The 27285-nt window shown below is 45.2% G+C and overlaps 1 long non-coding RNA gene across 1 annotated transcript; it reads right to left on the reverse strand.

Annotated features, from left to right (window-relative positions):
* On the reverse strand, nucleotides 1-26797 carry LOC128772738 (uncharacterized). Its single transcript, XR_008416901.1, has 3 exons — nucleotides 26699-26797; nucleotides 25763-25857; nucleotides 1-31 (listed from the first exon to the last, which is right to left on the reverse strand). It is a non-coding gene; the product is annotated as an uncharacterized LOC128772738 (long non-coding RNA).
* Nucleotides 26798-27285: the final 488 nt, after the last annotated feature.

Here is a 27285-nt window from a genome sequence, read left to right on the forward strand (position 1 = left end):
CATCCAGGTGGTGGTTCCAAGAATGTGTTCGCTGAGTGAAAAATATGGAAGATCAGCTGAAAGTAGTGGCCTAGGATGTTCCAAACGTCCACCGCGTGCCACACAACTAGGCCGCTCTGTGCGGGCAGCTAACCCCCAAGAGAAGCAAGGAAGCCCCACCCATCTGAGTGCGGAGTCAGGAAAGAGCATCCAGACGCCAGAGGAGCTACCGCCACACCCTACTCGCCTCCAGCTGTTCATCTGGGGGAGTCCACATCACCTTCCTAAACATCATTGGCCACAAGACACTGAATGCAGAAGCAGCTGGAAGAATAAAGATCTTGCACTAAGCAAATGCCACGCTTCTACACAGTGTTGTTCTGAAAATGTACGGATTTTTTCCATGAAAGGTATGAGTACGTTAATAAGTACTAATTTATTGTCTTTAAGTGAATTCATCACATCTGAGATGCTCGGATTTGGTTTCGTTTCCTTAATGTTTGTTTTTGAGAGAGAGACGCAGGGCACGTGAAGGGGAGGGGCAGAGGGAGAGGGCCACAGAGAATCTGAGACAAGTCCAGGTTGGCAGCTGGCAGTACAGAGCCCGACATGGGGCTCTAAACCATCAACTGTGAGATCATCACCTGAGCCAGAGTAGGACCCTTAACACAGAGAGGCACCCAGGCGCCCGCTTCAATTCTCGGTTTAACCTCACCACAGTAGAGATCAAGAGACACAACCCCCACACTCGAAGGCTCTCTGGGGCCCTCAATAATCCCCTGATGTCCAAATGTCCCGACACCACCGAGTTTGAGAAACACTGACCCAGGGGGAAAAGGGCACTCTCCCCTTCTCCTCAACTTCCCAATTTCTGTAGGGTTTCCCCAGCTCACCAAACTCTCTAGGGCCTGGCCCACAGGACTGGAGGGCCTAAGTCGACTTTTTTTCGTGAAAGCCGCCTCGGGGGACAGGACATGTGCAGCCTGTGCGGGGCCAAGTAACAGACAAGGCGGGACGGTCTGCGACAGCCTCGGCGTGGGCAGGCGGCACACTTCTCACACCACAGTAGCGGCTGAGGCAGGCACCGGGAGAACCTCCCAGAAGCAGCCTCTTGCAGTGAGAAGGGCCCTTACGGTCCCCCGAGCGCCCCACACACCGAACCCGCCGCCAGAAAGCGGCCACCACGACTGATGGGAGCCTGTGGGCATCCACATGGACAGTCTGTACTTTCTCCCGAGGGTGGCCAAATGCTGTCCCAGCATGAGTAGAACCAGGGGGCCCTGAGCCACCCGGCTTCTCATGGCTGGCATTGTGACGCCTGCGGGAGTCCTTGTGTCGAGGTGTTCCGCAGAACTCACCTGCCTCGATGGGGACGCCTTCTGAGAAGCAGGAGCCCCAAGGTGACATCCTCGTAGTTGGAAGTTATCTAGCAAGCGAGAAGAGCGACGTTCAGGGAGCACTTCTCTTGCCTTCTACAGCCTTCAGGAGCCTTCGCGAGCCTTCCTACTGCCTTCAGGAGCCCACTCTCCTCCCGCCTACCTCTCTGCCTGGCAAATGGGCTGTGGGGCCAGCAGACACAGAATCAGCTGCCTCAGGGCAGGAAGACCATCCAGTGGTAAGTTGCAACGATGGAGACTCATCAACAAACACCCGCCCGGACGCACTCTGGTACAACGTCAGAAGAGAACCCGATCTCAGCTGTGCTCCTTGGGCGTGGACACACGTCAGCAAAGTTTTGGGGTTTTAACAAAGGCCTCGCCTCAGAGGGCTGTACGAATACCTGCTCCTGGGAGAGACTTTGCAGCAGTGAGGGCAGGAATGTGTGTGACATCTCTGGAGCTTCCTCTCACGTTTGTTAAAACTGTCTAAAAAACTAGGCAAGAGGCCAAACACCCCCCCCAAAAGATGCATGGGCGGGTTTCCATGCAATCATAACCCACATATGTGCTCTTTCCAAGCCTATTCCTCACCCCCTTCCTTGGCCACCGAGAGCGGCTCCAGAGCATGTACCAGCCCCGATGTTACTGATGGGCCAGGTTCGGGACACCCTGGGCTACGGTGGAGCCTCATTGTTCCTGATTGTCCATGTTTCCCAAAGAGCGAGTTCCCCCCCCCCCCCCTTGTCGCTTTTGGAAGACACACTGTGTCCCAAGCAAAGCAGCAGTGCTGACTGCCCACACATGGCACACTCCGACCCGTGTGAGGGGTCATCTCAGTGTGGATTTTAATTGTAGTCCTCTGATGAAGAGTGACTTTGAGCATCTTTTCCTTTTTCTTGTATTCAATATAATTGATTGTCAAATTGGTTTCCATTCAACACCCAGTACTCATCCCCACACATCCTCTCCTCAATGACCATCACCCGCTTTCCCCTCTCCCCCACCCCCCATCAAGCCTCAGCTTTTTCTCAGTATTTAAGACTCGCTTACGGTAAGACTCCTTCCCTCTCTGTAAATTTTTTCCCCCTTTCCCCTCTCCCCTGGTCTAAGTTTCTCAGCATCCAAATACGAATGAAAACATATTGTATCTGTCTTTCTCTGTCTTATTTCACTTGGCAGAACACCATCCAGTTCCATCCACTTTGCTACAAATCTCATTTTTATTGCCACGTATTAGTCAATTATGTTTGGAAACGACCATTTCTTCATCCATTCATCAGTTGAAGGCTATTTAGATTCTTTCCATCATTTGTCTACTGTTGAAAATGCTGCTATAAACATTGGTGTGCCAGTCCCTTATGCACCAGCACTCCTGAGTCCCCTGTATTCTAGCAGTGCTTTTGCTGAGTCATAGGGTACATTTATTTTTAATTTTGTGAGGAATCTCCACAGTTTTCCAGAGAACCTTCACCAGTTTTCTTTCCCACCAACAATGCAAAAGGTTTCTTGTTTCTCCCCATCCTCTTCAGCATCTATAGTATCCTGATTTTTTCATTTCCCCCAGTCTGATGTGAAGTGCAATCTCAGTGTGGTTTTGATTTGTATTTCCGTGAAGAGTAGTGGTGTTGAGAGCAAGATGAGGAGCCTCTTGTCAGGTGTCTCTTGGCGATCTGTAGGTCTTCTTTAGAGAAGAGTGCCTATTCATATCTTCTGCCCAATTCATGACTGGATTGTTTTCAGATGTGGAGTTTGGTGAGTTCTTTATAGGTTTTTGGATAGTAGCCCTTGTCTGATAAGTCATTTGCAAATACACCCATTTCATCTGTTGCCTTTTTTGTGTTTATTGTTTTCTTTGGAGTGCAGAAGGTTTTTATCTTTATGAGGTCCGTATAGTTCATTTTTGCTTTTAATTCTCTTACCTTTGGAGATGTGTCATGTAAGAAATTGCCGCAGATGAGGTAAGAGAGGGTCTGTCTTTTCTCTTCTAGAGTTTTTACAGATTCCTGACTCACATTCAGGTCTTTATCCTTTTTAAGTTTATTTTGAGATATCTCTAAGGAATTGGTCTAGCTTCTTTTTTTCTACATGTTGTTACCAGTTCTCCCAACAACATTTGTTAAAGAATCTTTTTTTTTCCCATTGGATACTGTTTCCTGCTTTGTGGAAGATTAGTGAGCCATATATATTTGGGTCTGATTCTGGGTTCTATATTTTATTCCATTGGCCTGTGTGTCTGTGTGCCCATACCGTACTGTCTTAATTACAGGTTTGTAGCAGAAGCTAAATTCTGAGATTGTGATGCATCGTGTTTTGGTTTTAGACTTCAATAATACTTTGGATATTCGGGGTCTTTTGTGATTCCACATAAATGTTAGGATTGTTTGTTCTAGCTTTAAAATAATGCTGACACAATGTTGATGTGGATTGCAGTGAATATGCCGATTGCTTTGGGTAGTATTGACATTTTAACAATAATTATTCTTCTAATCCACGAACATGGAAGATTTTCCCATTTCTTTGTGTCTTCTTCAATTTCCTTCATAACCATTCTATAGTTTTCAGCATAATTTTTTTATATCTTTGGATAGGTGTCTTTGTTATTTAGATTATACGTATTTTATGGTGCTGGCGCAATTGTGAATGTGATCAATTTCTTGATATCTCCCTGTTTTTCATTATTCGTGTATGAAAATGCAACGGGTTTCTGTACATTGATTTTGTACCCTGCGACTTTGCTGAATTCATGTTTCAGTTCTAGGAGAATTTGGTGCGGTCTGTGAGGTTTTCCATGTAGAGTATCATGTGGTCTCTGAAGAGTGAAAGTTCGACTTCATCTTTGCCATTTTGATGCCATTTATTTCATTTTGTTGTATGAATTCTGGTTTCGGGAATTCCAAAACTACGTTCAACAACAGTGGTGAGAGTGGACATCTTTGTCATGTTCCTGATCTCAGAGGAGGAAAACTTTCATTTTTTTCCCCAGGAGGATGATACTAGTAGCTATGGGCTTTTATCATCAATGGCTTTTATCATGTGTACTTATGTATGTTCCTTCTATTCCAACTTTCGTGAAAGTGTTTATTAAGAAAGTTTGCTGTGTTTTGTCAAATGCTTTTTCTGCCTGTATTGACAGAATCATGTGGTTCTTGTTCTTTTAGTAATGTGATATATCATATTGATTGATTTGCAAATATTGAACCAGCCCTATAGCCCAGGAAGGAATCCCATTTGACCATGGTGAATATTTTCATATGCTGTGTGTTTGATTTGCCAGTGTCTTCTTGAGAATTTTTGCATCCTTATTCATCAGGCATATTGTTCTGTAGTCTTTTTTTTCTTGGTCTCTGGTTTCGGAGTCAAGGTAAAGCTGTCTTCGTAGAATGAGTCTGGAAGTTTTCCTTTCATTTCTATTCTTTAGAACACATTGAGTAAGAAAAGTATTAACTCTGCTTTAGCTATCTGGTGGTGTTCCCCAAGGAAGAATGTGGTCCAGAAAATGAGGTAAAATGACTAGGACAACTCCCTGGAAAGATGATCGTCCCAGGAATAAGATACAGATAGATAAGAAACACAAAAGAGTGGGGCAAAGGAAAGCTTCTGTCGTCTACAGTGGGAACCCAAAAGCAAGATGCCCGAGTTCTTACTTCAGAAAGTGAGGGAAAGCTTCTGGAGTTCACTGTTTTCCCTTGCCATCCTGTCAGTGGATAGAGAAGACAGTGATTCCAAGGTAACAGGCTTGTGTTGCAGGCGAAAGTTCAAATGTTTAGAACAGGGCTGGGGTGCTGTAATTCTTGAAAGGTCTCTTTCTGTGCTAAGCAGGTCCTCGAGAATCCTGCCCATGGTGAACCAACTGCTCTTCAGAATGAAATCTTTAATGGCCAGGGAGGGAAACAAGTTGGCTAGCCATTATTTCTTATACCAGCCAACCAAACACCATGTACTCTCAGGAAGGCAATCCTTCCTTTGGGATCTCAGAAACTGCTCTTGTTTAGCACAGACCAGATTCAGAGCTGGTTAGGAGTGGCCAGCACACACTATGTGGGGGACAGCCTCATTGTCCTTGCCTGAGACCCAATACAGGGTTATCCCTATGGTCAGGATAATCAGAATGGTTAGAAACAGAGCAAAAGTGTTTCAGTTCACCACATTATGGAATCAAGCTGAGACGGAAATATCTACCTCCACATGCTTCTTATCCCAGAAGAGAGGATAGCTCCCTCCCAATATCGGTGACGCTGACTCCACATAGGCATTCCTCCTGGGCAATTTGAAATGCCCTGGGCTTAACTTTGTCCACAGAGTACAGAAAGTCAATTGTTGAGGGATCCTGTGGCCGAAGGGACCCCGCAGTGACAAGAATATAGCCTGACACTCCAGTTAAAAGTGGAAAAAATGGTTCTGAGACACTGTCCTGAGTGGACACCAGGGAGAACTTTTTTGGAAAAGAGCAACAGGATGGAGGATACAGAGAAGACCAAAGTTCTTTCTTAACACGAGAGAATGCGATAGAGCAACGAAGCAACGAACGAGCACAGTATCCTGACAGAATGGTTGCCTCAGGAGTAAGAACCATGTATGGGCTAGTACCAAGGGAGACTTCCTGCACTGTTTCTTCAGACAGGGGTGGAAATTTTCTGGCATTGGCTTTTGTTGCCCTGTCCTTTGAAGCCAGTAGTGACACCTAGTTACCAGCTTTTGGCTTGTGGTTAACCCTCAGGTATTTGGAGAGTGGCTCTGCTGTAGCAGTGCTTTAGTGGGCGGTGTCCGGCATGTGGCACATCCTGAAGAATATTGCCAATGGATGAAGAGTCTGCTCTGCATGGTGAAGGCATCTGTAGCCACCAATGGTTGGTGTTCTGTTGTCAAACTGATGAAGAGTGGCGGTGATGGTTGGGGTGGTCCATAGCCCAAGACAAAGAAAGATTTCCTTAAGACAACTTTCATAAAAAGAAGGTGATTTTATTAAATGATGGGGACAGAACCCACATGCAGGAAGAACTGCACTGGGGTCCTGAAGGGTAACTCATTATCACACACCATCAGGATGGCAGGGCATCAGGGATAGGGTAAGTCTCTAAGCAGTGTTGGAAGCAAGTTTTCAGCACCTTGAGGGGCTAAGTGTGGCTAGGGAAATGCCACTTTAATGAAACCCAAGTCATGAGATGCATTGAATGTATATCGGGGGTGCTTAAGCTTGGAGTAAGACTGCCAGCTTATATCTTGGGCCATTTGAATTAATAGAAGTTGACCTGCAGGGCCCTCGTTGTTGGGATAATGTTACGCTAAGGTTGTCTTTTGACCCTAGCAAAGTGTCATCACCATCATTGAGCAGCCGAGCTTCTAGAAGGAGCTCACTCTGTCCGTTTCAGGGACTTGTCAGTGGGCTATAGGCAGTAAGGGAATTTCATTTGCATTTGCTGTATCACACATTACCATGGCAAGTGCTTAAGCCCCTTTTCCCTCTACTTGGGTTGTCAAGAGTGTCCACAGAAAAACAATAATATCCCCCCCCCCCCGGGGTGGGAAGAGGGGCTAGCTTGTGCTTTATCCCTCAGTCTGCCTTATGCTCCCTCATCATATCCTCACTGAATAACGTCAACCCTGAAACCTTGAAGATTGATGAAGGTAGAAGGTTTCATCTTCTGTAGCTTCGTTGTACTGGGTAGAGGCGTAAGTCGTCCTAACCTATATGGATCCTTATTGGTTTCTTAAGCAACATGTAAAAGAGTTACAAAAGGCAGGGGCAGCTGAATTCAAAGTGGGCTTTCTTGAGTAGAAAGTCTCATCGTTTGGCAAGTAATTGTAGTGATGGAGTCGGCACCAGGCAGATAGGCATGGGAGAACCCTGCAAAGCCTAGTTAGAAAAACAAGAGAGAAGCCCAAAGTCCTTTGGTAGTTGACAAACATGCTCAAGTCCAGGAGTGTAGCCAGTCACTAAAGGGAAGAGAGGCATTGTTTAAATCAATTGAAGTATTCATGTCAGTCAGAAGTCCAGAATTCTCTCGGTGGTAATCTAGAATGTATACACAATATTTTGTCAGATCAGATTCCAAACCCCGTGTCTACCAGTGCTGCCAGTGAGGTTTTTAGATGTGAGGTTTGAAGCATCCTCAGATGGAAGTGGGAACAGGCAGCAGGAATCCGATTGGTCTTTCCAGTTGGGAACTCAAATGTCTGCAGTGATCCTTCGAATGGCCCATCTGTAAGAAGGAAATGTTAGTATGAATTGAGAAAGGAAAGTGAAAAAGAAAGGTGGGACCATCCTAAGAGAGGTTTGAGGTCTCGTACAGGTTCCTCGGAATAATAAGGCACACTCGTTTGCCCACTGACTTCCTGTAAAGTGGGTAGAGGTTTTGTTTCGATACGGGAGCCCATGAAGATTGCCCCTCTAAATGATTGCAGTTGGAAGACATAATATGATGCATTAAGGGCTTTTTATTTCAGAGTTAAATCCCCTGTTGCATGAGATTCCATCCTGTGAATAAACCAGGTCTTGGGGGTTTATATGGGGTGAGTTTCGAGTAACTGTCAGATCAGGTGTAGGGAGGACATCGTTTGCATACTTAGAGATTTACAAATTAACTCAGCTACAAGTGAATACTAGAGCACTGTCCCTTGATAGGTATACAGTGAGAAAAGACTTTGCATACAGTTGTTGGGGAAACCCATCCCATTTTCAAGCTGTTTAAAGATTATACCCAGGGTGGGTCTTATTACTATGCCCACAGAACAACAAGGTTGTCCATACCTGTGGTACTGTGACAGGATCTCTCAAGGTTACTTCACGTGTAGTTTAGGCAAACAATTAAAGACACCTAGGATTTAACATCTGTAAATGTGCATTGCTGAAATGTAGATTTTCTCTCTAAAAACCCTCATTGCCCAAAAGTAGCCATCCAGACTAATTCATTTGCAAAACACCACTTGAAAAACTTGGCCTCATTTATTTCCATAAACTCTGCAAGAAGAGTCATTGATCCTAAGGATCTTTGAAAGTGTATTTTGCTGGAATCCCTTCTAAGGTATCTCCAGACTGAATTTTTATAGCCTATCCAGGCCAGAAAGTTTTCAAATTCTTGTATTTCTCCTAAAAGTGGTTTTTTTGTGAGTTTCCTACAAGACCAAAAAGGTTTTGTGAGAGAAGAACAATACCAAGTGTTAAAGTCTCAGAAATAGTGTTAGAGATCTGATGAGACTTCAGGATGACGCAACTGACAAGGGCATTCGGTTCTTTCTGTGGCATATAACACTGTGATACAAAGAATATCAAGTGAAGACCTTAGAGCAGAACCAATTAAAACTTGAGCATTGCCTGTCTTTGAGCAGTTACAGCATTAACCCAAGCAAGAGAACCTAAGGTTTACCATTGACAACGCTTCTCCAAGCAACTTAGCATACATGCCACATAAAAAGGCCTAATTGGTCAAAAAGACTTCATTTACAATTGAATTCTTGGGAAAGTTCGTTCAAGCCTTAGGAAGTGATAGAGCACATCCTAGATAGAATTACAGATCATTTCCAATGTGAAACTTTAAATTATTGGGGCACTGGGGTGGCTCTGTTGGTTAGACGTCTGACTGCAGCTCGGGTCATAATCTCGTGGTTTGTGAATTCCAGGCCCACGTCACACTCTGTGCTGACAGCTTGGAGCCTGGAGCCTGGTTCAGATTCTGTGCCTCCCTATCTGCCCTTCCCCTGCTCATGTTCTATCTCTCTGAATTTCAAAAATAAATGATAAAAAATAAAATTTAAGTTGATATTTAACCGAGATGGCAAGACGAGATTCCAAAGGCAAATAGGGAACATTTTATAGTTGTTAGCAAAACCTAACTCCTTTACCATTGAGAAGTTTTCAGTTTAAGTCATCAGACTTGACAAAGAACATATCCAAAGCTTTGGTTTTCCTGGCATACAAAAGACAAAGAAAAAAACAAAACAAAACTTTGTTTACATTTTCTTATGAAGAGCAGATCAACAATCCAAGAAAACTTTGTCTTTCCAAAACATAAGAAAACAGGATTTTAAACTTATATCAGTGTAGTAAAATCCGTAGACGGCAAACTTAGTCCAGCTTTACCACCCATAAAATTCCTTTCCAAAGATTTCCCTTCATGAACCTGGTACAACTTTCCTTTGCCTTCAGGTTTTGTCCCAAGTCATTTCTTTCCAAACAACCCATTTAACCCAATTTTCTTTCTTTTACCCTCAACAAAAAATGTATTGCCATTCTTTGTATCTTTCTTACAACCTCCTATTTTCCAACAAAACTGCTTTCCTTATTTCCATCAGTCTTAAGAACACTTAGCAGAATTTTAACTTTTAGAACCGTAGTCTCCAATGAAAACTTAATAAGCAGTTGAGACCTCTTTGCACCAGAATTCTTTAGATGGCTAATTCATGAGTCAGTTAAGCACAAAGCATGTTTTCAAATAGGTCCAAATAGCCTTAGTTCCTATGCATTAAGGAGTTCCTCTGCATAAGTTCCTGTGCATTAAAAGCACAGAGGCGACTGGGTGACTCAGTCGTTAAGTGTCCGACTGCGGCTCGGGTCACGATCTAGCCGTTCATGGGTTCAAGCCCTACGTCGGGCTCTGTGTTGACTGCTCAGAGCCTGGAGGCTGCTTCGGTTTTATGTCTCCTTCTCACTCTGCACCTCCCCCACTCACACTCTGTTTCTCTGTCTTTTCTCTCTTCAAAAAGGATAAACATAAAAAGTAGAAAAGAAAGAAGTTAAAAGACCACTTCTATGTCCAATAATGAAAGATTTCCCCTGCAATCTCTTTGGAAAGGACATAGATGTCCCATGAACGTCTTGTCATTCACCGTGTAAACTTAAAAGCACAAGTCTAAAGTCTCAGGTTTCCAAAGACTTTGAAAGTTATCTTCAGAATTACCCAAGTAATTAACCATTTAAGACAGTTGAAATTAACCATTATTTCAAGTCCTCATTTGGTGACAAATTGCAATCGAGATCCATTGAGCATATTTGACCTTTCATAAAGATTGATAGAATAAATTTTCACACTGAATGCTGATGACTCTAAAGACAAGTCTATCTTAATGAAACCAGCAAACTTCATTTAGCTGAAACACGGAATTGGTTCACCTACACCCACAGAAAAGACCTACACTCATTTGTTCCACCGTTCAGTTTTTACCAGAGATGTCAGTGGGCTCCAAGAACCTGAAGTGCGTGGTGCAAGGGAATGCTCTTTTTCCCTTGATATTTAGCGTGGGAAGAGGGGCCGATGGTGCCTAAGGCACTGAGGGTGGTAAGGGAACCAGTTCTATAGGCCCCACACAAGCTGGTGCAGAAACAGGAGGAAGGGGATGGGAAGGCAGAAGATTTGGGGTGCCAGCAGAAGGCAGAGAAAAATTTCCCGGGTCTAATCTTGTCAGCTGGGACAGAAGAGCTGACACCATGTCTTTTGTTCCACCAAAGTGGAATAAGGCAGTTCAAGTCAGGCCGGAAAAGACAGGGAATTTCCCCGAAATAAGTGGATTTTCAGCAGCTGCCTGGGAAATTTCCTTAAAAGTCTCCATCTTGAGGTAACCTGAGCACAGTTGTCTCCAGTTATAGCCCCTAACTCACGAAAGGAATGAGGGAGAGGCCCTCAGATCTATCATGCAGAGAGGAAGCGTCCGTGTTACCCTTTCAAGGATTGCCTCTCTTACCTTCAGTGACTGAGTTCTGAGTTCTCTCAGGAGGAGGCCTATTTAGACAAATTTCATCCAACATATCAAGGGGGAGCTCACTTGCTTAGCTACTGACCAAACACATTCTGCAAGAAGCCCCTGTGTCCCATTAGCCACCAAGGGCTGGACCTAGGGCAACAGCCGTCCACTTGCCCTGTTTAGTAAAGCCATGCCGTGTTACAGGATCAGTCCTTTCCACATTTTGCAAACCCAACTGTTTCCAGTGGGTTCAAAAGGCATCCTAAGGGAGAATCCTTGCGGACCAAAGAGGAACTCCCATGTTCCACCTCGAGAGAAAAGGGGAGAGAGAAGGTCCATTACCCTTAGAATCCATCCCGACTCCCCAGTAGCATCCCCCACACAGAATATGTCAGGGGTTCCCGAAGTGTCAAAGCGACCCGAGACATCCCTTGAACAAAATCACTATGACTGCCAACCAGGTGGCGAAGGGCTCCTGAAGGAGGGATGCTAGCCTCCCCACCCCCACCGGCTTCCCCATTGCATTCTAGACAACAGATGGGTGCCTGACTTACAGACCCGCGTCTCCTTTGCTGAGAAGGCAGAGAAGGAACTGCCATTTTCAACCCATGGAAATACTAGAAGAGTTTGACAAGGGGAAATGACCCAATTTTAAGTAGTAGTTAATAGAGGACATTGAGGGAAAACAGAAAAGAGAGAAATCCATCATGATATAAGTGACATTCTGACCCGCGTAGTCTTCACAGCGAACCTCCCTAGGAAATGGCGCCCTGTTGGGTTTGAATTCAGTCAGGTACTGGTTTCGGTCAGCTCTCAGTGGAGATCTGGCATGCAGAAGAGGCTACCCCAGAGATATGGAGGGGGTCACATTAGATCAATGAGGAGGAATCCTCACACACGGGAGTCTTAAGATTGGCAGACATGGTAGTCACTTAAGTGGCTGTCCCCTGCCCAAGACAGACAACTTTAGACACGGAAAGGAATAAAGAGAGGGCGTCAAGTTTCTGCATCTCACTGCCATTCTGGCCAAGGTCCTAACTTCCAACCAAAAGGCAGGCTTTCTCCTCCCCGTAGAGTCGCCGCAGCCTAGAGGATTGCAGCCAGAGCAATCCCCGCAAAAGTGTTCCCATAAGACCCTACTTCTCAAAAATCCTCTGAAATGAGAGTAAATGAAAGAGAAAACATACCAAATTGACACTGAAGCACAGAGTCAAGGTGAGAAGATTCGAAGCCCCACATTCGGACACCAAAATGCTGATATTTGGGGATGATGGTGGACTGGTCCACAGCTGATGACCAACACAGAATTCTGGAAGACGTCTTTGGTGAAAAAGGTGGCTTTCTTAATGCCTGGAAGAGCTGTGCTGGGGTCCTACAGCTAACTCATCATTATATTCCTTCAGGTTGGCAGGAGGTCAGGGATAGAATAAGAAATTTTGGAAGCAAGGTTTCCTGCACCTTCAGGGCATAACTCTTGGGAAACACTATTAACCCTTAATGAAACGTGTCATGAGACCCTTTAGATGTAGATCGGGGACCGTAAGTTGGATCCCGTGTCCCAAGTTGATTGCCCGTGTACATCGGGGAAACTGAGGGAAAGGAAGTGGACTTACAAGGTCCTGGATGTTGGGGTAATGTTAGGCTACAGTTCTCTTTTGCCCCCATCAAAGTGCCATTATCTAGGCAGCTGAGCTCTTGGAGGTCACTGTGCTGGTTTCAAGGTGTTGTCAAAGGCCTAAAGGCATAAGGAATTTAATTTTTCCCGTGCCTTTGTTTCCGACATTAGCACGGCAAGGGCTTAAGCCCCTGTTCTTGGGTAGCAGGGGTGTCCAAGGGATATTCCTCAGATCCCCCATGGGGTGGCAGGGGGCGGCTAACTTGCGGTTTACTCTCAGTCGGGCTCATGCTCCATAACTCTTACCATGCCAACTGCCGCCTTTTAAGCACCAAGTGATAAGTGAAAGGGGGTCAATGGATCTTTTTGTAAATCAGCAAATGGTTGCTTTCAGGTAGCATGGTAGCAGAATGGGAGCTCTCCACCATTCCCTGGGTTTACACTGAGTTATGGACAAGCCCAATGTGCCTGGTGGGAACCAATAAAGACAGAAAATCAGCAAGTGTTGGGGTGCCTGGGTAGCTCAGTGGGTTAAGCAGCTGACTCTTGATTTCGGGTCAGGTCATGATCTCAAGGTCATGAATTGAAGCCCTGCATCTGGCTTTGAACTCATGGCATGAAGCCTGCTTTGGATCCTCTCACCCTCTTTCTGCCCCAACCTTGATCAGTATCTTAGGAAATTACAAGACAAAGGCAATGTTAACAGTCTAATCTCCAGAAAACTACTCAATTTCCTGATGGGCCTGTATCACTCACCTCTCCATAGTGATGGGGGGGAATAAAGGCAAGAAGGAAATGTCAGATCAAATAGGATTACCTAGGGTGCCTTTGGTGGCTCAGTGGGTTAAACTTCCGACTTTGGCCCAGCTCATGATCTCAGGGTTCCTGGGTTCCAGCCCCATGTCGGGTTCTGTGCTAACACCTCAGAGCCTGAAGACTGCTTCGCATGCTGTCGCTCTCTCTCTCTCTGTGTCCCTCCCAGACTCATTCTCTCCTCCTCTCTGTCTCTCTCCCAGTAAAAAAATTGAAAACAGACAATACCCACAAGATGCCATTTGCAGTCAAGAGAAAGGCAAACAAAAGTGGAAATTCAGGATTAAGTCCTAATCGCATAAAATGAGCTGTAGCAGACGCTGTCCTCTGGGGAAAGTGTGCACCACCTCCTGTCGCTCTCTCTCTCTGTGTCCCTCCCAGACTCATTCTCTCCTCCTCTCTGTCTCTCTCCCAGTAAAAAAATTGAAACAGACCATACCCACAAGATGCCATTTGCAGTCAAGAGAAAGGCAAACAAAAGTGGAAATTCAGGATGAAGTCCTAATCGCATAAAATGAGCTGTAGCAGACGCTGTCCTCTGGGGAAAGTGTGCACCACCTCCTGTTGCTATTGAGGTCACGTCAAGTGTTGCACGAATCTGCTAATCAGCTCTTGGTAAGCCCTTCATTTCTCCAGTAAATCAAGCACCACAGGAAACGTGATATCTCATGGTTCCTGGGTAATTGTCACCGTGTTAAGCGTAATACCATGAACCATGGATTACACCCTGGGACCCGTCTGATGTGTCCGTAAGGATGCTGGACGTGCTCCCGAGATGCAGAGAAGAATCATGTTATGACAAGAAAAGGCTGAATGGCCTGACATGTACTGAGGCCCACAGCTGCAGCTGCCAGCCGGCCAGCGTGAAAGAAAGGGAAATTCTCGAAGCTCTCGCTGCGGCTATCCCAGCACCTGAAAAACCTGGGGCTTTTTGTGAGACATCTTTTTGTCTCATGTTGAAGATGTGGCATCTCTATGGGGGTACTAATGTTATGAGACGGGCACACGTGCAATCTCGACTCAAACGGAAAGACAAGTCCTGACATCACAAGTTAAGGCAGAAGGAAGGGAATGACCAAAAACTGGAATATTTCAATGCAGGCACAGGATAGCTTGGTGATTTTAGAAAGGGGTTTGGCTTTTAGAATGGTCAAGACGGATAGGAAGAGCAGCTTCTACCACGAAGAGGAAGTACACGGTTTCCCAGACGCCCAAGAGGTGATTGCAGAGAAGAAGGAACTACAATCCACCACATGTCAACCACTCCAACACAAAAAGTGAAAAACCCAAGAAAATCAGTTGAGGAGACCATGGCTGCCTGCACAGGTTTTTCATGCAGAAGGAGGTGCCCTGTCGGGGGGAAATTGCCACAAAGGACATTTATTCACGAAAAAGACAAGTGAGCACAATGATGTTGGGTAGGAAGGGGTGAAGCAGCTACCGTCTGAGCGGACACAGGCTGGGTATGATCAGGGCGACTGGCCCTGTGGAGGAAGCTCACCCCAGGGTCCTGAAGGCAACAAGTGCCAGTGGCCAGTGGTCTGGCTGCACAACCAGAGCCCTTTCCCTGGACCAGTTCCATCCCGGCTCTGTCCCTCAACTCAGGAAGTACGCTGAAAGCAAGGGACTGTCCTTTAAATTTCCACTGACACTGGACAATGTCCTGGCCACCCAGAACCCCACGGGTCACCATCAAACGTGTCTTGGCAGCTCACTCGCTCTGGAGGGCAGCAAGTCTAAGTACACCAGCGGAGAAGGGGCCACGAGGACATGTGAAGCTCATGACAAATGCCATTTACAAGAAGGACGGTCATTGCTACCAAAGAGAACAACCTCAGATGAAATATACGAAAGGAGGATTCCGAGGGATGTTTTTATAAACTCCGTCAAGGCCAACACAATAAAGAAATCCCTGCTACAGAAAACTGTCCAAATGACGTGGTCACAGGACCTATGTCACAGCCTATCTGGAAACTCAAGAATGAGACTCTGATTATGGTAAAAAAAAAAAAAAATACGAAAAAGGTTTGGGGGATGCAGAGATTCAAAATGTGTATCCTAAAGAAGGTCGAGTGCAGAGAAAAACCCAGAGGATGTCACAGAAGACAGCACAGAGAGGAGATCTGGTGAAAAACCCAGAGGTCGAGGAAAGCTGAATGGCAGTGCCATCGCTGGAAAGCCTGCTGCCACCAGATGTGATCCGGCAGAGTCTCAGCTACTCTCCCACATGGACCATTCCATGACAAGGGCGCTGGGACTAAAGACAGCCAGCCGTCTATGGAGACTTGAGCCAGGAAGGCCCTCCTGAAAAGTTGCAAAGACATTGCCCGCATCCACCACATACAGCCAGGCCCCGAGACCCAAAATTGCCCCATCCAGCGGGTCCTCCCCACCCCATGCAGGTCTGCACATCAGGACATTTGTGAGACCCACCCTCACTTTCCAGACAGCAAATCCTTACCAAGGAGCTCAGTGAATCTCTTCACCTGCCGTGCACACGTCTGTGCGTGAAAATCGAGGGAGCATGCAGCCAGTCCACCCGAGACGCACGTGTGTCACTACCACCTAAGGGTTTTTCAGCAGGAACATCGTGTGTGAGACTTTTGTGCACTTGGACAACCTACCCACACACGGACATAAGGGACATAAGATCTGATATAAAACGAATAATGTGTTTTCCATAAGTAGTCTTTCAAAAAATGACATTACCTTGTAGCATGCCTGTCTCTGTACCTGCCTGGAGAAAATGCCTCTCAGCCTACTCTCACAGGCCTTTTTTGTAATGCAACAATGTGTTCAGACTCTATTAGGAATATGGCTGTAAAATGCAGGCTAGAAAAGCTTTATAACAATTCATTCACCCCTGTATCTCCTAGGCCATGAGGTAGCAAGCGTACTGATTACATTAAGCAATCATGAAGTAGTCACTCTTCAATGTTAATGCATGGTTACGCATGTAACAATGTAAATATACAGGAATCTTTCTAATTCCTCCATTTCTGATGACTAGTTCTGGAGATACACTTAAAAACAGCTTAGTGTGTAACCTAAGCCAACACTGATGCGAGTTCTGGTAGACAATTTATCCTAGAAACAAAACGGAGAAAAAACTTAGGTATGAATACAGCACAGAGCTGTGAACCTGTTTTCTATGTAACTGTTTCCATAGCTTCCTCGACTCGGAGAATATGGTATATATGACATAAAACATACAAATGTTAATGAAATTTTTGTGTTTCTACTAAGGTTTCTGGACAACAGGAGAGTTTGAACACTTAAGATTTCTGGCGAGGAAGTTATACATGGATTTTCAATTGTGGGCAGGATTTAAAACCGAGAACCAAGTTTTTCTAGGATCAGTTGTAGTCATCCGTGGGGAAAAATGGAGAAAGCACTACCATCGTCAACAGAAAAAAGTAAAATAGAATTTTTTGATTTTAATTTTTTAAATGTCATTCTTTATTTCTTAGAGGCAGAGACAAAGAGCAGCAAGGGAGGGGCGGAGTGAGAAGGAGACAAGGAATTCAAAGCAGACTCCAGGCTCTGTGTTGTTAGCACAGAGCCAGACTCGGGGGTTACCTCGCCAACACAAAGTTCATGACCCGAGCTGAAGTTGGCTGTTTAACCGACTGAGCCACCCAGGAACAGAATAGGAGTAATTTGGAGGTTCCTTGTACACAAAGCAAACCTGTTTCCCCAAAAGAGTTAGTTACTAAGTTGCTCAGCAAAAGCCAGCACAAAGGGCCAACAGGCGGGACACAGTTTCAGAAGAAAGGCCGTCTTCTCAGAGATCGTGGCGTATTGTACACGGATGGGGCAGGATGTCGGCATCTCTGCACAGCGGGAGGCGCTCCCAACACAGCCAAGCTGCTGAGAGGCGAGTGGGGCAGGTGCAGGGAGGACTGCAGGACTCGGTCCCTCCACGAGTCCACCCAAGTGAAGACAGGGTACAGATCTCCAGGGACCTCACACATGGCCTCTGAGACATGCAAGCTCCATGACAGAGTACCCAGGGACCAGCAGGGAGAGGGAAGAGCAGGAAAGAGGCAAAGCCATCTCCCTGGCTTCTGACCACCGGACCAGGTAGCAAGCTGCTACGTTCACAAGAGGAGGCAGAGATGTTTGCAGATTTGTGGCCCATGTGGAACTCAAAGAGCCGACAACCCACCCAGATGGAGCTTCACTATGAGGCGGTCGGAAAGGTGTCCAAGAGACAGAGGGGGGTGGATGAAGAAGAATTCAGGGCAGCCGAACCTCCCAAGAAGAATCTCCTCCCCGATTCTGAGTGACTCAGACTCGTGACAAAATCAGCCATCCTGCAGCAGCACTGTGCACACGTTCCCCCTATTCCACCAAACCACACACTCCCATGCCCTTCTATTGCTCTCCGTATAACCACATACGTCTTTGGGTGAGGTACCTGCAGCACATAGTGTTCAGCACCTAGAACAGTACCTGCCATGCACTCAATAAACAGGTGAACACTTTAGTGTACGCCTTGTACTCACCCAGGTAACTATTACACACATTGCTTTTCAATATTACGTAGTTCTGTGTAGGGTATAAAGACACAAACTGTCCTGTGCTTTATGTGATGGGTGATATGAGGCGGTTGTACCTGTTGCCTAAAGCACGAATCTTATAGCTCAACCCACACAATAGGAGCCACACTACCCAATGGCGTCTACCCTGCTTCCAGTCGTGTCACCCCCCAACACACTATCCACACAGTAACAGCACCAGCTTTTAAAAATGTTAACATCATGTCAGTCCTTTCCCCTGAGGACACAATGACCCAAGGCCCTTCTCTGAATACCAAATTCCTTACGGGGAAGTTTCTGCCCAACACCAGCGGCCTGGTGCCTCACTTGACTCCACTTCCCCTTCCATAGCTTAAAACAAAGCCACGTTTCTCCTTGATTCTGGCTTTTGGCCCCAGAGACTGCTTGGAGAATGTTCTGTTAGACTCAGATGCTGATGGACCTCTCCAGAAAAAGCCTTTCCTGAACGGCAGTGCGCAAGTAAGCGATTCCTCCTAACTGCATCATTCTTTCAGATAAACTCAGATGTGCCTCCACCTTCGACTCCGAGGAACACAGATGCCAGATCCCAACTACCACAATGGTGCAGGGTCATAAAGGGGCTCAACAAGGGTGCCTAGTTGTGTCTGTGCAGATGATGCAGGTGCACCAACCCAGAAACCCTTGTTGTCGGGGTTGCTCTGTACAGTTGAGGGGCAATTCATCCCGATTCTGCTTCAGTTTCTGGGTCTCCCTTCCTCTGCCCTTTTGTCCGTACTTTCTCTCTCTCAAAAGTAAATAAATATTACCAAAAAATTTTTTAAAAAGCCAAAACTGATCAAACACTCACAGAATAAGTGTCACCCCATCCACCTCCTCGTCCTGCTTTGCCACATCCAGCCCGTCACTGCAATGCTTGCCCTGGGCAAGCACATGAAAGGGGAGGAAGGCAGCGGCGGTGGGGTGGGGGGGCCTGAGACACAACATCACCACTCAACGGACGCTGGCTGAGGATGAGCAAACTGACCATTTTAGAACGACGGGTACTAGGCAAGGATTACAGGGTTTCGTTTTCTCCTGCAACAAATGCTGTTGAGCAAAATGTTTACTATGACTTCTCTTTCTTCCCCGCCTGCTCTTATACTTGTGAATATTCTGTTAGTCAACCTATCATGAACTAGGAAAGATGATTTCAATCTGAAGCATGTTTGAAGGCATCAAGGAGACACTGAGGTAGTCACAACTGGAAGGAACGAGACCCCAACAAAAGGGAAGCCCGCTGAGCCAACACTAATGTTCAGAGTCCTCTCTCTCCCTCAAGGAATTTGAGGATTCTGAATTTCTTCAGGGATTTGAGGCAATATACCAATGAGCAGGAAAGGAAACAAAACAGACAAGCAGAAAATCACTGATAACCAACACTGTACAGCACAGGGAGGTACAGAAAATTACCCCGGCACTCGGCAAACACTGCCTGAGAAGCTGAGCCTTCAATAATCTCATTGTGCTGCGGAGAAAATACCTGGGCTTTTGGACCAAGCCCCAAAGAGGGGTCCTGGAAGACACTCCAGGCCTCGAGATGGACATCCTGGAGGACTACACGGGGGTGGTGAACATTTTGAGCCCCGCTCACACTGAACCTTACAAAGACAGAGGACCGGTGACAAGTCATTCAGGCCTGACTGAGCTCAATAACCATCACACTCAGTGTGTGTGGGATGAAAGGCTGAAGAAAAGCAAGCACACGAAGAGCCTCTATGCTTCTCCATAATGTCCAACACAAAATTTAAAAAAGAAATTAAGAAAAGAAAAAGAATAAATGAAAAGAAATGAAAAAAAGAAACAAAAGAAAGAAAAGAAAAAAGAAAAGGGATGCCTGGGTGGCTCAGTCGGTTAATCATCCCACTTTGGTTCGGGTCATGATTTCACGGTTTTATGATTTGATTCCCGTGTCGGACTCTGTGCTGACATTGAAAAGCATGGAGCCTGCTTTGGATTCTGTGTCTCCCTGTTTGTCTCCATCTCCCATGCTCAAGATTTGTCTCTACCTCTCTCTCAAAATAAATAATATTAAAAAAAAATTTTAATAAAAAAGAAAAAAAAAAAAACAGGGAAAGGCACGAGGATAGCTCAGGTTACTCGTTTAGGTGACCAAAATTTGGTTTCGACTCAGGTTTGTGAGTGTGAGCCCTGTGTTGGTCTCTCTACTGATAGAATGGAGCCTCTCAAGAGTCTCTACGCTCCCCTCCCATCCTCTACCCCGACGCGTACTCTCACTCTCTTTCTGAAAAATAAATAAATAAACATTTTAAAAAACAAGGTTTTACATCATATAGACGAAAAGAAGAACGAACAGAAAGAGACCAAAGGGAGACACACCGACTGGGAATACGGGATGCAAAGGTCAACTGTCCAACAAGCCTACTTGACAAATGGGAAATTTTCAGAGAATCAAAACAGATTCTAAACCTAAAAATTATCAGAGCTAAAACTAAGAACTCTAGGCGCCTGGATGGCTCATTTGGTTAAGCATCTGACTTCAGGTCAGGTCGTGATCTCGTGATTCGGGAGTTTGAGCCCCGCGTTGGACTCTGTGCTGAGTGCTCAGAGCCTAGAACTTGCTTCGGTATCTGTGTCTAGCTCTCTGTTCTTCCCTTGCTCAAATTCTGTCCTTTCCAACATAAATAAGAGTAAAAAAAAAATTTTAGTAAGATTAAGAACTATGTGGGCTTAATATCAGACTAAACACAAGTGAAGAGAGCCACAGTGAACTGGAAGATAAGTATGTAAAAATTTATCTAGACCATACACAGAGAAAAAATCAGTAGAGAAACCCAAAAGACACACAAAATATGGTTGAAGGGTCCAATGAGAACCTTCAAAGTAGAGAAAACACAGAATGGGGGTTACCAGATCCCTACAAAGAATCAAAACTTTCCAAAACTCATAAAAGAACCATGACAATGACTCCACAAAGAATGCCTGAGGCAAAAAGATGTTAACAGTCATGAGAGGTAAAAGATACCGCCTTCCATGGGACAAGACTACCAGCTCACGTTTCCAGAAAGCAAATGAAGCCAGATGATGGATTGTCATCTAGAAAATGTTGAATGAAAATAACCACCAACCTGGAAGTCTTTACCTAATAAAAACCTTCAAAGTGAAGACAAGGTAAAGATATTTTCCAGGCAAAACAAAAGCAAAAAGAGAAAAAACAAACAAACAACTAAGATGAGGAATCAACTACACAAACGAACTAAAAACAATATTAAAACACGTCGTTAAAGAAAAGAAACCTAGTCTCTGACAGATATAGGAAAAATCAAGGCTTCCAGAACAGCGTCCCAACAGAAAGGCTATGAGAACAAATCTTAACAATCATTAAAGACACAAAACAATGACAACTACGCCAAAATCTATCTAAAACTTTAAAATTTTACCGAAAAAAAGGTGAAAGTGTTCACCGTGGTTCAAATGTCAAAGGAAACAGCAGGGGCACCTGGTTAACTCAGTCAGTTGAATGTCCGACTTTGGCTCAGGTCACGATCTCACGGTTTGTGAGTTGGAACCCCGTGTCAGGTTCTGTGCTGATGGTTCAGAGCCTGGAACCTGCTTCAGATTCTGTGTCTCCATTTCTCTAGCCCCTCCCCCACTTTTTTATGTCTCTCTCAAAAAACCAATAAATATTAAAAAAAAGAAAAGAAAAATGAGACGGCAGTGTCAAGGAAGCAGTCCAAGTCCTGAATCAGGCGGGGGTCAGTTTAAAATGCACCAGCCTCTAGAAATATATTCCAATTACCTACCAGATACGTGTACATTTCAAAAATCCCTCATATTTCTTTTTTTTAATATATGAAATTTATGGTCAAATTGATTTCCATACAACACCCCGTGCTCATCCCAAAAGGTGCCCTCCTCAATACCCATCGCCCACCCTCCCTTCCCTCCCACCCCCCATCAACCCTCTGTTTGTTCTCATTTTTTAACAGTCTCTTATGCTTTGTCTTTCTCCCCCACTCTAACCTTTTTTCTTTTTCCTTTCCCTCCACCATGGGCTTCTGTTACGTTTCTCAGGATCCACATAAGAGTGAAACCATATGGTATCTGTCTTTCTCTGTATGGCTTATTTCACTTAGCATAACACTCTCCAGTTCCATCCACGTTGCTACAAAAGGCCATATTTCATTTTTTCTGATTGCCACGTAGTATTCCATTGTGTATATAAGCCACAATTTCTTTATCCATTCATCAGTTGATAAAAATCCCTTATATTTCTAATGGAAGGTCAGAGGCCAAAAGAACAAATAACAGGTGGGACCAGGAAGAAACTAGTAATATGGTAGGTGTAAACCAACATATCAGTCACACGTACTCAAATACTCCAAGCAAAAGATTGACTATCAAATTCATTAAAAGGAAACTAAGCATTCACTGGTCACAAAGTTACACCTTAAAACGAATGATCACTGACAGGTGGAAGTAAAAGATCGCCAGGCAAATCTTACCAAACAGAAAACTGATGTGGCCACTGGGACCCTCCAATAAAATAACCTCTATAGCAAAAAGCTCTACTAGAGAAAAAGAGGAACAATTTGCGATTAAAATTCCATCTTCCAAGAAAACAAGACTAATTTGCATATAACTGATAACGCAATGTCAAACTACAGAAAAATTGACAAATATAGAAAAGCACGATGGGAGACTCGAAATAACATTTCTCAGTATCGGACAGAACTGACAACAGGAAAATCAAGGGAGTGGGACGGGGCTGTCCAAAATGCAGTCACGTACTTTATTATAAGTACTTGAAAGGAGGCTCCTCCAAACTGCGATGTATAGAAAGTATAAAATGCACACCACATTTTAAAGAAAACATAAAAGAGAATGCAAAATCTTTCATTAGTTTTTTCTCACAGTAGCTAAACACTGTGATATGTTAGTAGTATTAAACTCATTCTCGTCTATTACTTACTTGATTTAAAGTTGTTACTAAAATCTGAATTCTGTCATTAACAAACTTCATCTAACCTATAAATATAGAAATACTGCATATCTTACCGATAAATATTTTTTTCACGTGACCAAAGAACAGTTCATGAAAACTCATATATGCTAGGACACTAGGAAAGTCATCTCATCTCAAAGGACTGAAATACTGCAGGGCATATTTAGGGCTTGCATTCAATGAAGAGTTCAATTTCCCCCAAAATTCATCACTTCCAAAGTGATGGTATGAAGACAGGGAGACTTCCGGTGATGACCAGTCATGGGCGGCTGAGAGAGCACTGTCACCCTTGCCACCACAGGAGGACATGGAGAAGCAAGCTGTTGATGAACCAGGAAGCTGACTCTCACCTGACTCTGAATCTGCAGACGCCTTGACCTTGAGAACTTCCCAGTCTCCTCAACTATAAGAAAGAAGCTTCTTCTGCTTATTAGGCAGCCAGTCTATGGTATTTTGTTATAACCACACCAAAACACTGAGACAGATAACTTCATGGAATTAAGCTAGAAATCCGCACAGAGAGAACGAGAAAGTATCCCAAAATATCAAGGTGTTATGCTACTAAACATTGTGATGAATTAAGAAAAAAAAATGCCACAATGAAAGTTAGAAAATAGTTTCACATAAAAGATAAACATTTGGCTTATCAAAACTTGTGAGATCAGTAAAAGTGTGCTTAAAGGGAGACTCATAGGGATAGCTCAGTCCCTCGGCAACCAACTATTGATTTTGGCTCAGGGCCTGATCCCATGGCCACAAGATCGAGCCCCGAGCAAGGTTCCTCACTGAGTGAGGAGCCTGCTTGAGATTCTCTCTCTGTCTCTCTGTCTCTCTCTCTCTCTCCCCCTCTGCCCCTCTGCCCTGCTCATGCTCTCATTCTAAAATGAATCAACACACCAATAAGCAAATACAATACACATACTGGAAAAGAACAAAGGCTAAACATCAAATGAAGGATTTCTTTCTAGAACTACAGGAAAGGACGGAAATCACCACATAGATGGAACAATAAAAGGCAGAAATCCATGCAACAGAAAACAAAGAGTAGATGTCAGAAATCAAAAAAGCCAAAGTTGGTTGTCTGAGAAAGGGACAAAGCACGATTTACCTCTATCAAGGATTACTAAAGTAAATATCAAAACATATGCTGCAGATAAGAAGGATATTATAAACCAGTTTGCACTTTTTTCTTGGTAAGTTTGGGAAGTCTGAGCAAATTCTTCGAAAACAAAATGCCTTATCTAGAAAATAGAAGATATGGAAAATCGGAAAAATCTTGTTTCCACTTAAAAAAGCAATCTGCCATGAAATCCCTTCTCTCAAGGAAAACCTAACGCCAGCAGGTTTGCCTATCACTTTTTCCCAAAAATAAAGAACATACAAAAAAATTCTTCTGGGAAAGCACAAGGAGTGCTCCTACCTACGTCATTTTAGGAGGCCAGCAGGACCTTAACCTCAAACCCCAGGAAAGACAGCAAAATTGGGTGCAAGTGAACACCCACTACTCTCGAATACAGATGCAAGAATCCGAAGCACAATAGTTACAAATGGAATCCAATGAAAAGAGACAACAGGTTCTGCTTATTCTAGAAGGTCAAGAGTTGTTTTACGTTAAGCCAAAACATTAAAAAGAAAATCTCTTTTTGCAAAAGATGCACAAAACACTTCTCAGAAAATCTAGTCATTATTTCATTGATGATTTTTAAATCTTAGAAAATTAAAAATAGAGAATTTTCAAATTTTGATAGACCACTCTACCAGTAACGCCACTGGTGTCATATGTAGTGGTAAAATACTGAACTCTTTGGGTTCCTGAGTGGCCTATAGTTGGTGAAGCTTCCAGCTCTTGATTCAGCTCAGGCCATGATCTCACGGTTCATGGGTTTGAGCCCTGCATCAGACTCTCAGGTGAGAGTGTGGACTCTTCTTGGGAATCCTCTCTTTCCCCCCCTCAGTCTCCTTCCCATGCATGTGCTCTAAATAAATAAATAAACAAACTTTAGAAAATATATACAAAAATAATGAAAACCTTCTCTCTACTATCTGGAAGGAGACAAGGACACCTACTCTCACCACTTCCTTTCAACACTGTACTGGAGGCCCTAGCCGGTTCAAGGCAAGAAGGGTGAAAATGGTCACACTACTGGAAAGAAACAAAAGAAACTTACAAAAGGCAACACTGGGAGAATGAAAGGCAGACATACACAAGAATATGAAAAATTCTGCCATTCACAGATATATTCCACACTCATAGAAAGACCTCTTTTGACAAAACACAAAACACACAAAACTATCACAAAGTGGCTTGCAAAAGGCAAATATTTGACAAAAGAAATATGCAAGTGGCTTAGAAGCACTTGCTTCCTGGGTCCCACAGGAGCAGCATGAATACTCCACACCTCCCAACACCTGAGCCCCAGCAAAGAGCAAACACAAGAGAAAAGGCAATACCAGGGATGAGCCACCGGGGAGCTCCCTCACTCTGTTGCTCGTGGGGAAAAGACACACGTGCCACCATTCATGACCTGCTCTTCCAAGGCAACCCAATACGATGCATGTGGAGCTGCAGGCAGCCTCTGCACAAACCGGAACACCCACCGGAGAAAGAATAAACCGTTCCGTGCTCACTCACTAGGCCTTTGACAGCAAGGGAGGACGAGCAGAGCCACACAAGGAAAGCAGGTGCATTGCGCACACACAGCGCTCAAGGGTTAGCTCAACATGAAGCGAAGAACAAGCCAAAGCAATTGCCGGTGAAAGTCAAGACCGTGGTTACCTTTGGGGGACGTTCGGTGGGAGTCAGCAGGAGGTAGGAAGCACGGTAAGGTTCCAGTTCTTCACATCCAGGTGGTGGTTCCAAGAATGTGTTCGCTGAGTGAAAAATATGGAAGATCAGCTGAAAGTAGTGGCCTAGGATGTTCCAAACGTCCACCGCGTGCCACACAACTAGGCCGCTCTGTGCGGGCAGCTAACCCCCAAGAGAAGCAAGGAAGCCCCACCCATCTGAGTGCGGAGTCAGGAAAGAGCATCCAGACGCCAGAGGAGCTACCGCCACACCCTACTCGCCTCCAGCTGTTCATCTGGGGGAGTCCACATCACCTTCCTAAACATCATTGGCCACAAGACACTGAATGCAGAAGCAGCTGGAAGAATAAAGATCTTGCACTAAGCAAATGCCACGCTTCTACACAGTGTTGTTCTGAAAATGTACGGATTTTTTCCATGAAAGGTATGAGTACGTTAATAAGTACTAATTTATTGTCTTTAAGTGAATTCATCACATCTGAGATGCTCGGATTTGGTTTCGTTTCCTTAATGTTTGTTTTTGAGAGAGAGACGCAGGGCACGTGAAGGGGAGGGGCAGAGGGAGAGGGCCACAGAGAATCTGAGACAAGTCCAGGTTGGCAGCTGGCAGTACAGAGCCCGACATGGGGCTCTAAACCATCAACTGTGAGATCATCACCTGAGCCAGAGTAGGACCCTTAACACAGAGAGGCACCCAGGCGCCCGCTTCAATTCTCGGTTTAACCTCACCACAGTAGAGATCAAGAGACACAACCCCCACACTCGAAGGCTCTCTGGGGCCCTCAATAATCCCCTGATGTCCAAATGTCCCGACACCACCGAGTTTGAGAAACACTGACCCAGGGGGAAAAGGGCACTCTCCCCTTCTCCTCAACTTCCCAATTTCTGTAGGGTTTCCCCAGCTCACCAAACTCTCTAGGGCCTGGCCCACAGGACTGGAGGGCCTAAGTCGACTTTTTTTCGTGAAAGCCGCCTCGGGGGACAGGACATGTGCAGCCTGTGCGGGGCCAAGTAACAGACAAGGCGGGACGGTCTGCGACAGCCTCGGCGTGGGCAGGCGGCACACTTCTCACACCACAGTAGCGGCTGAGGCAGGCACCGGGAGAACCTCCCAGAAGCAGCCTCTTGCAGTGAGAAGGGCCCTTACGGTCCCCCGAGCGCCCCACACACCGAACCCGCCGCCAGAAAGCGGCCACCACGACTGATGGGAGCCTGTGGGCATCCACATGGACAGTCTGTACTTTCTCCCGAGGGTGGCCAAATGCTGTCCCAGCATGAGTAGAACCAGGGGGCCCTGAGCCACCCGGCTTCTCATGGCTGGCATTGTGACGCCTGCGGGAGTCCTTGTGTCGAGGTGTTCCGCAGAACTCACCTGCCTCGATGGGGACGCCTTCTGAGAAGCAGGAGCCCCAAGGTGACATCCTCGTAGTTGGAAGTTATCTAGCAAGCGAGAAGAGCGACGTTCAGGGAGCACTTCTCTTGCCTTCTACAGCC

The sequence above is a fragment of the Panthera pardus genome, unplaced genomic scaffold (genome assembly GCF_024362965.1).
Source record: "Panthera pardus isolate Hobbes unplaced genomic scaffold, ASM2436296v1 HiC_scaffold_233, whole genome shotgun sequence".
NCBI lineage: Eukaryota > Metazoa > Chordata > Mammalia > Carnivora > Felidae > Panthera > Panthera pardus.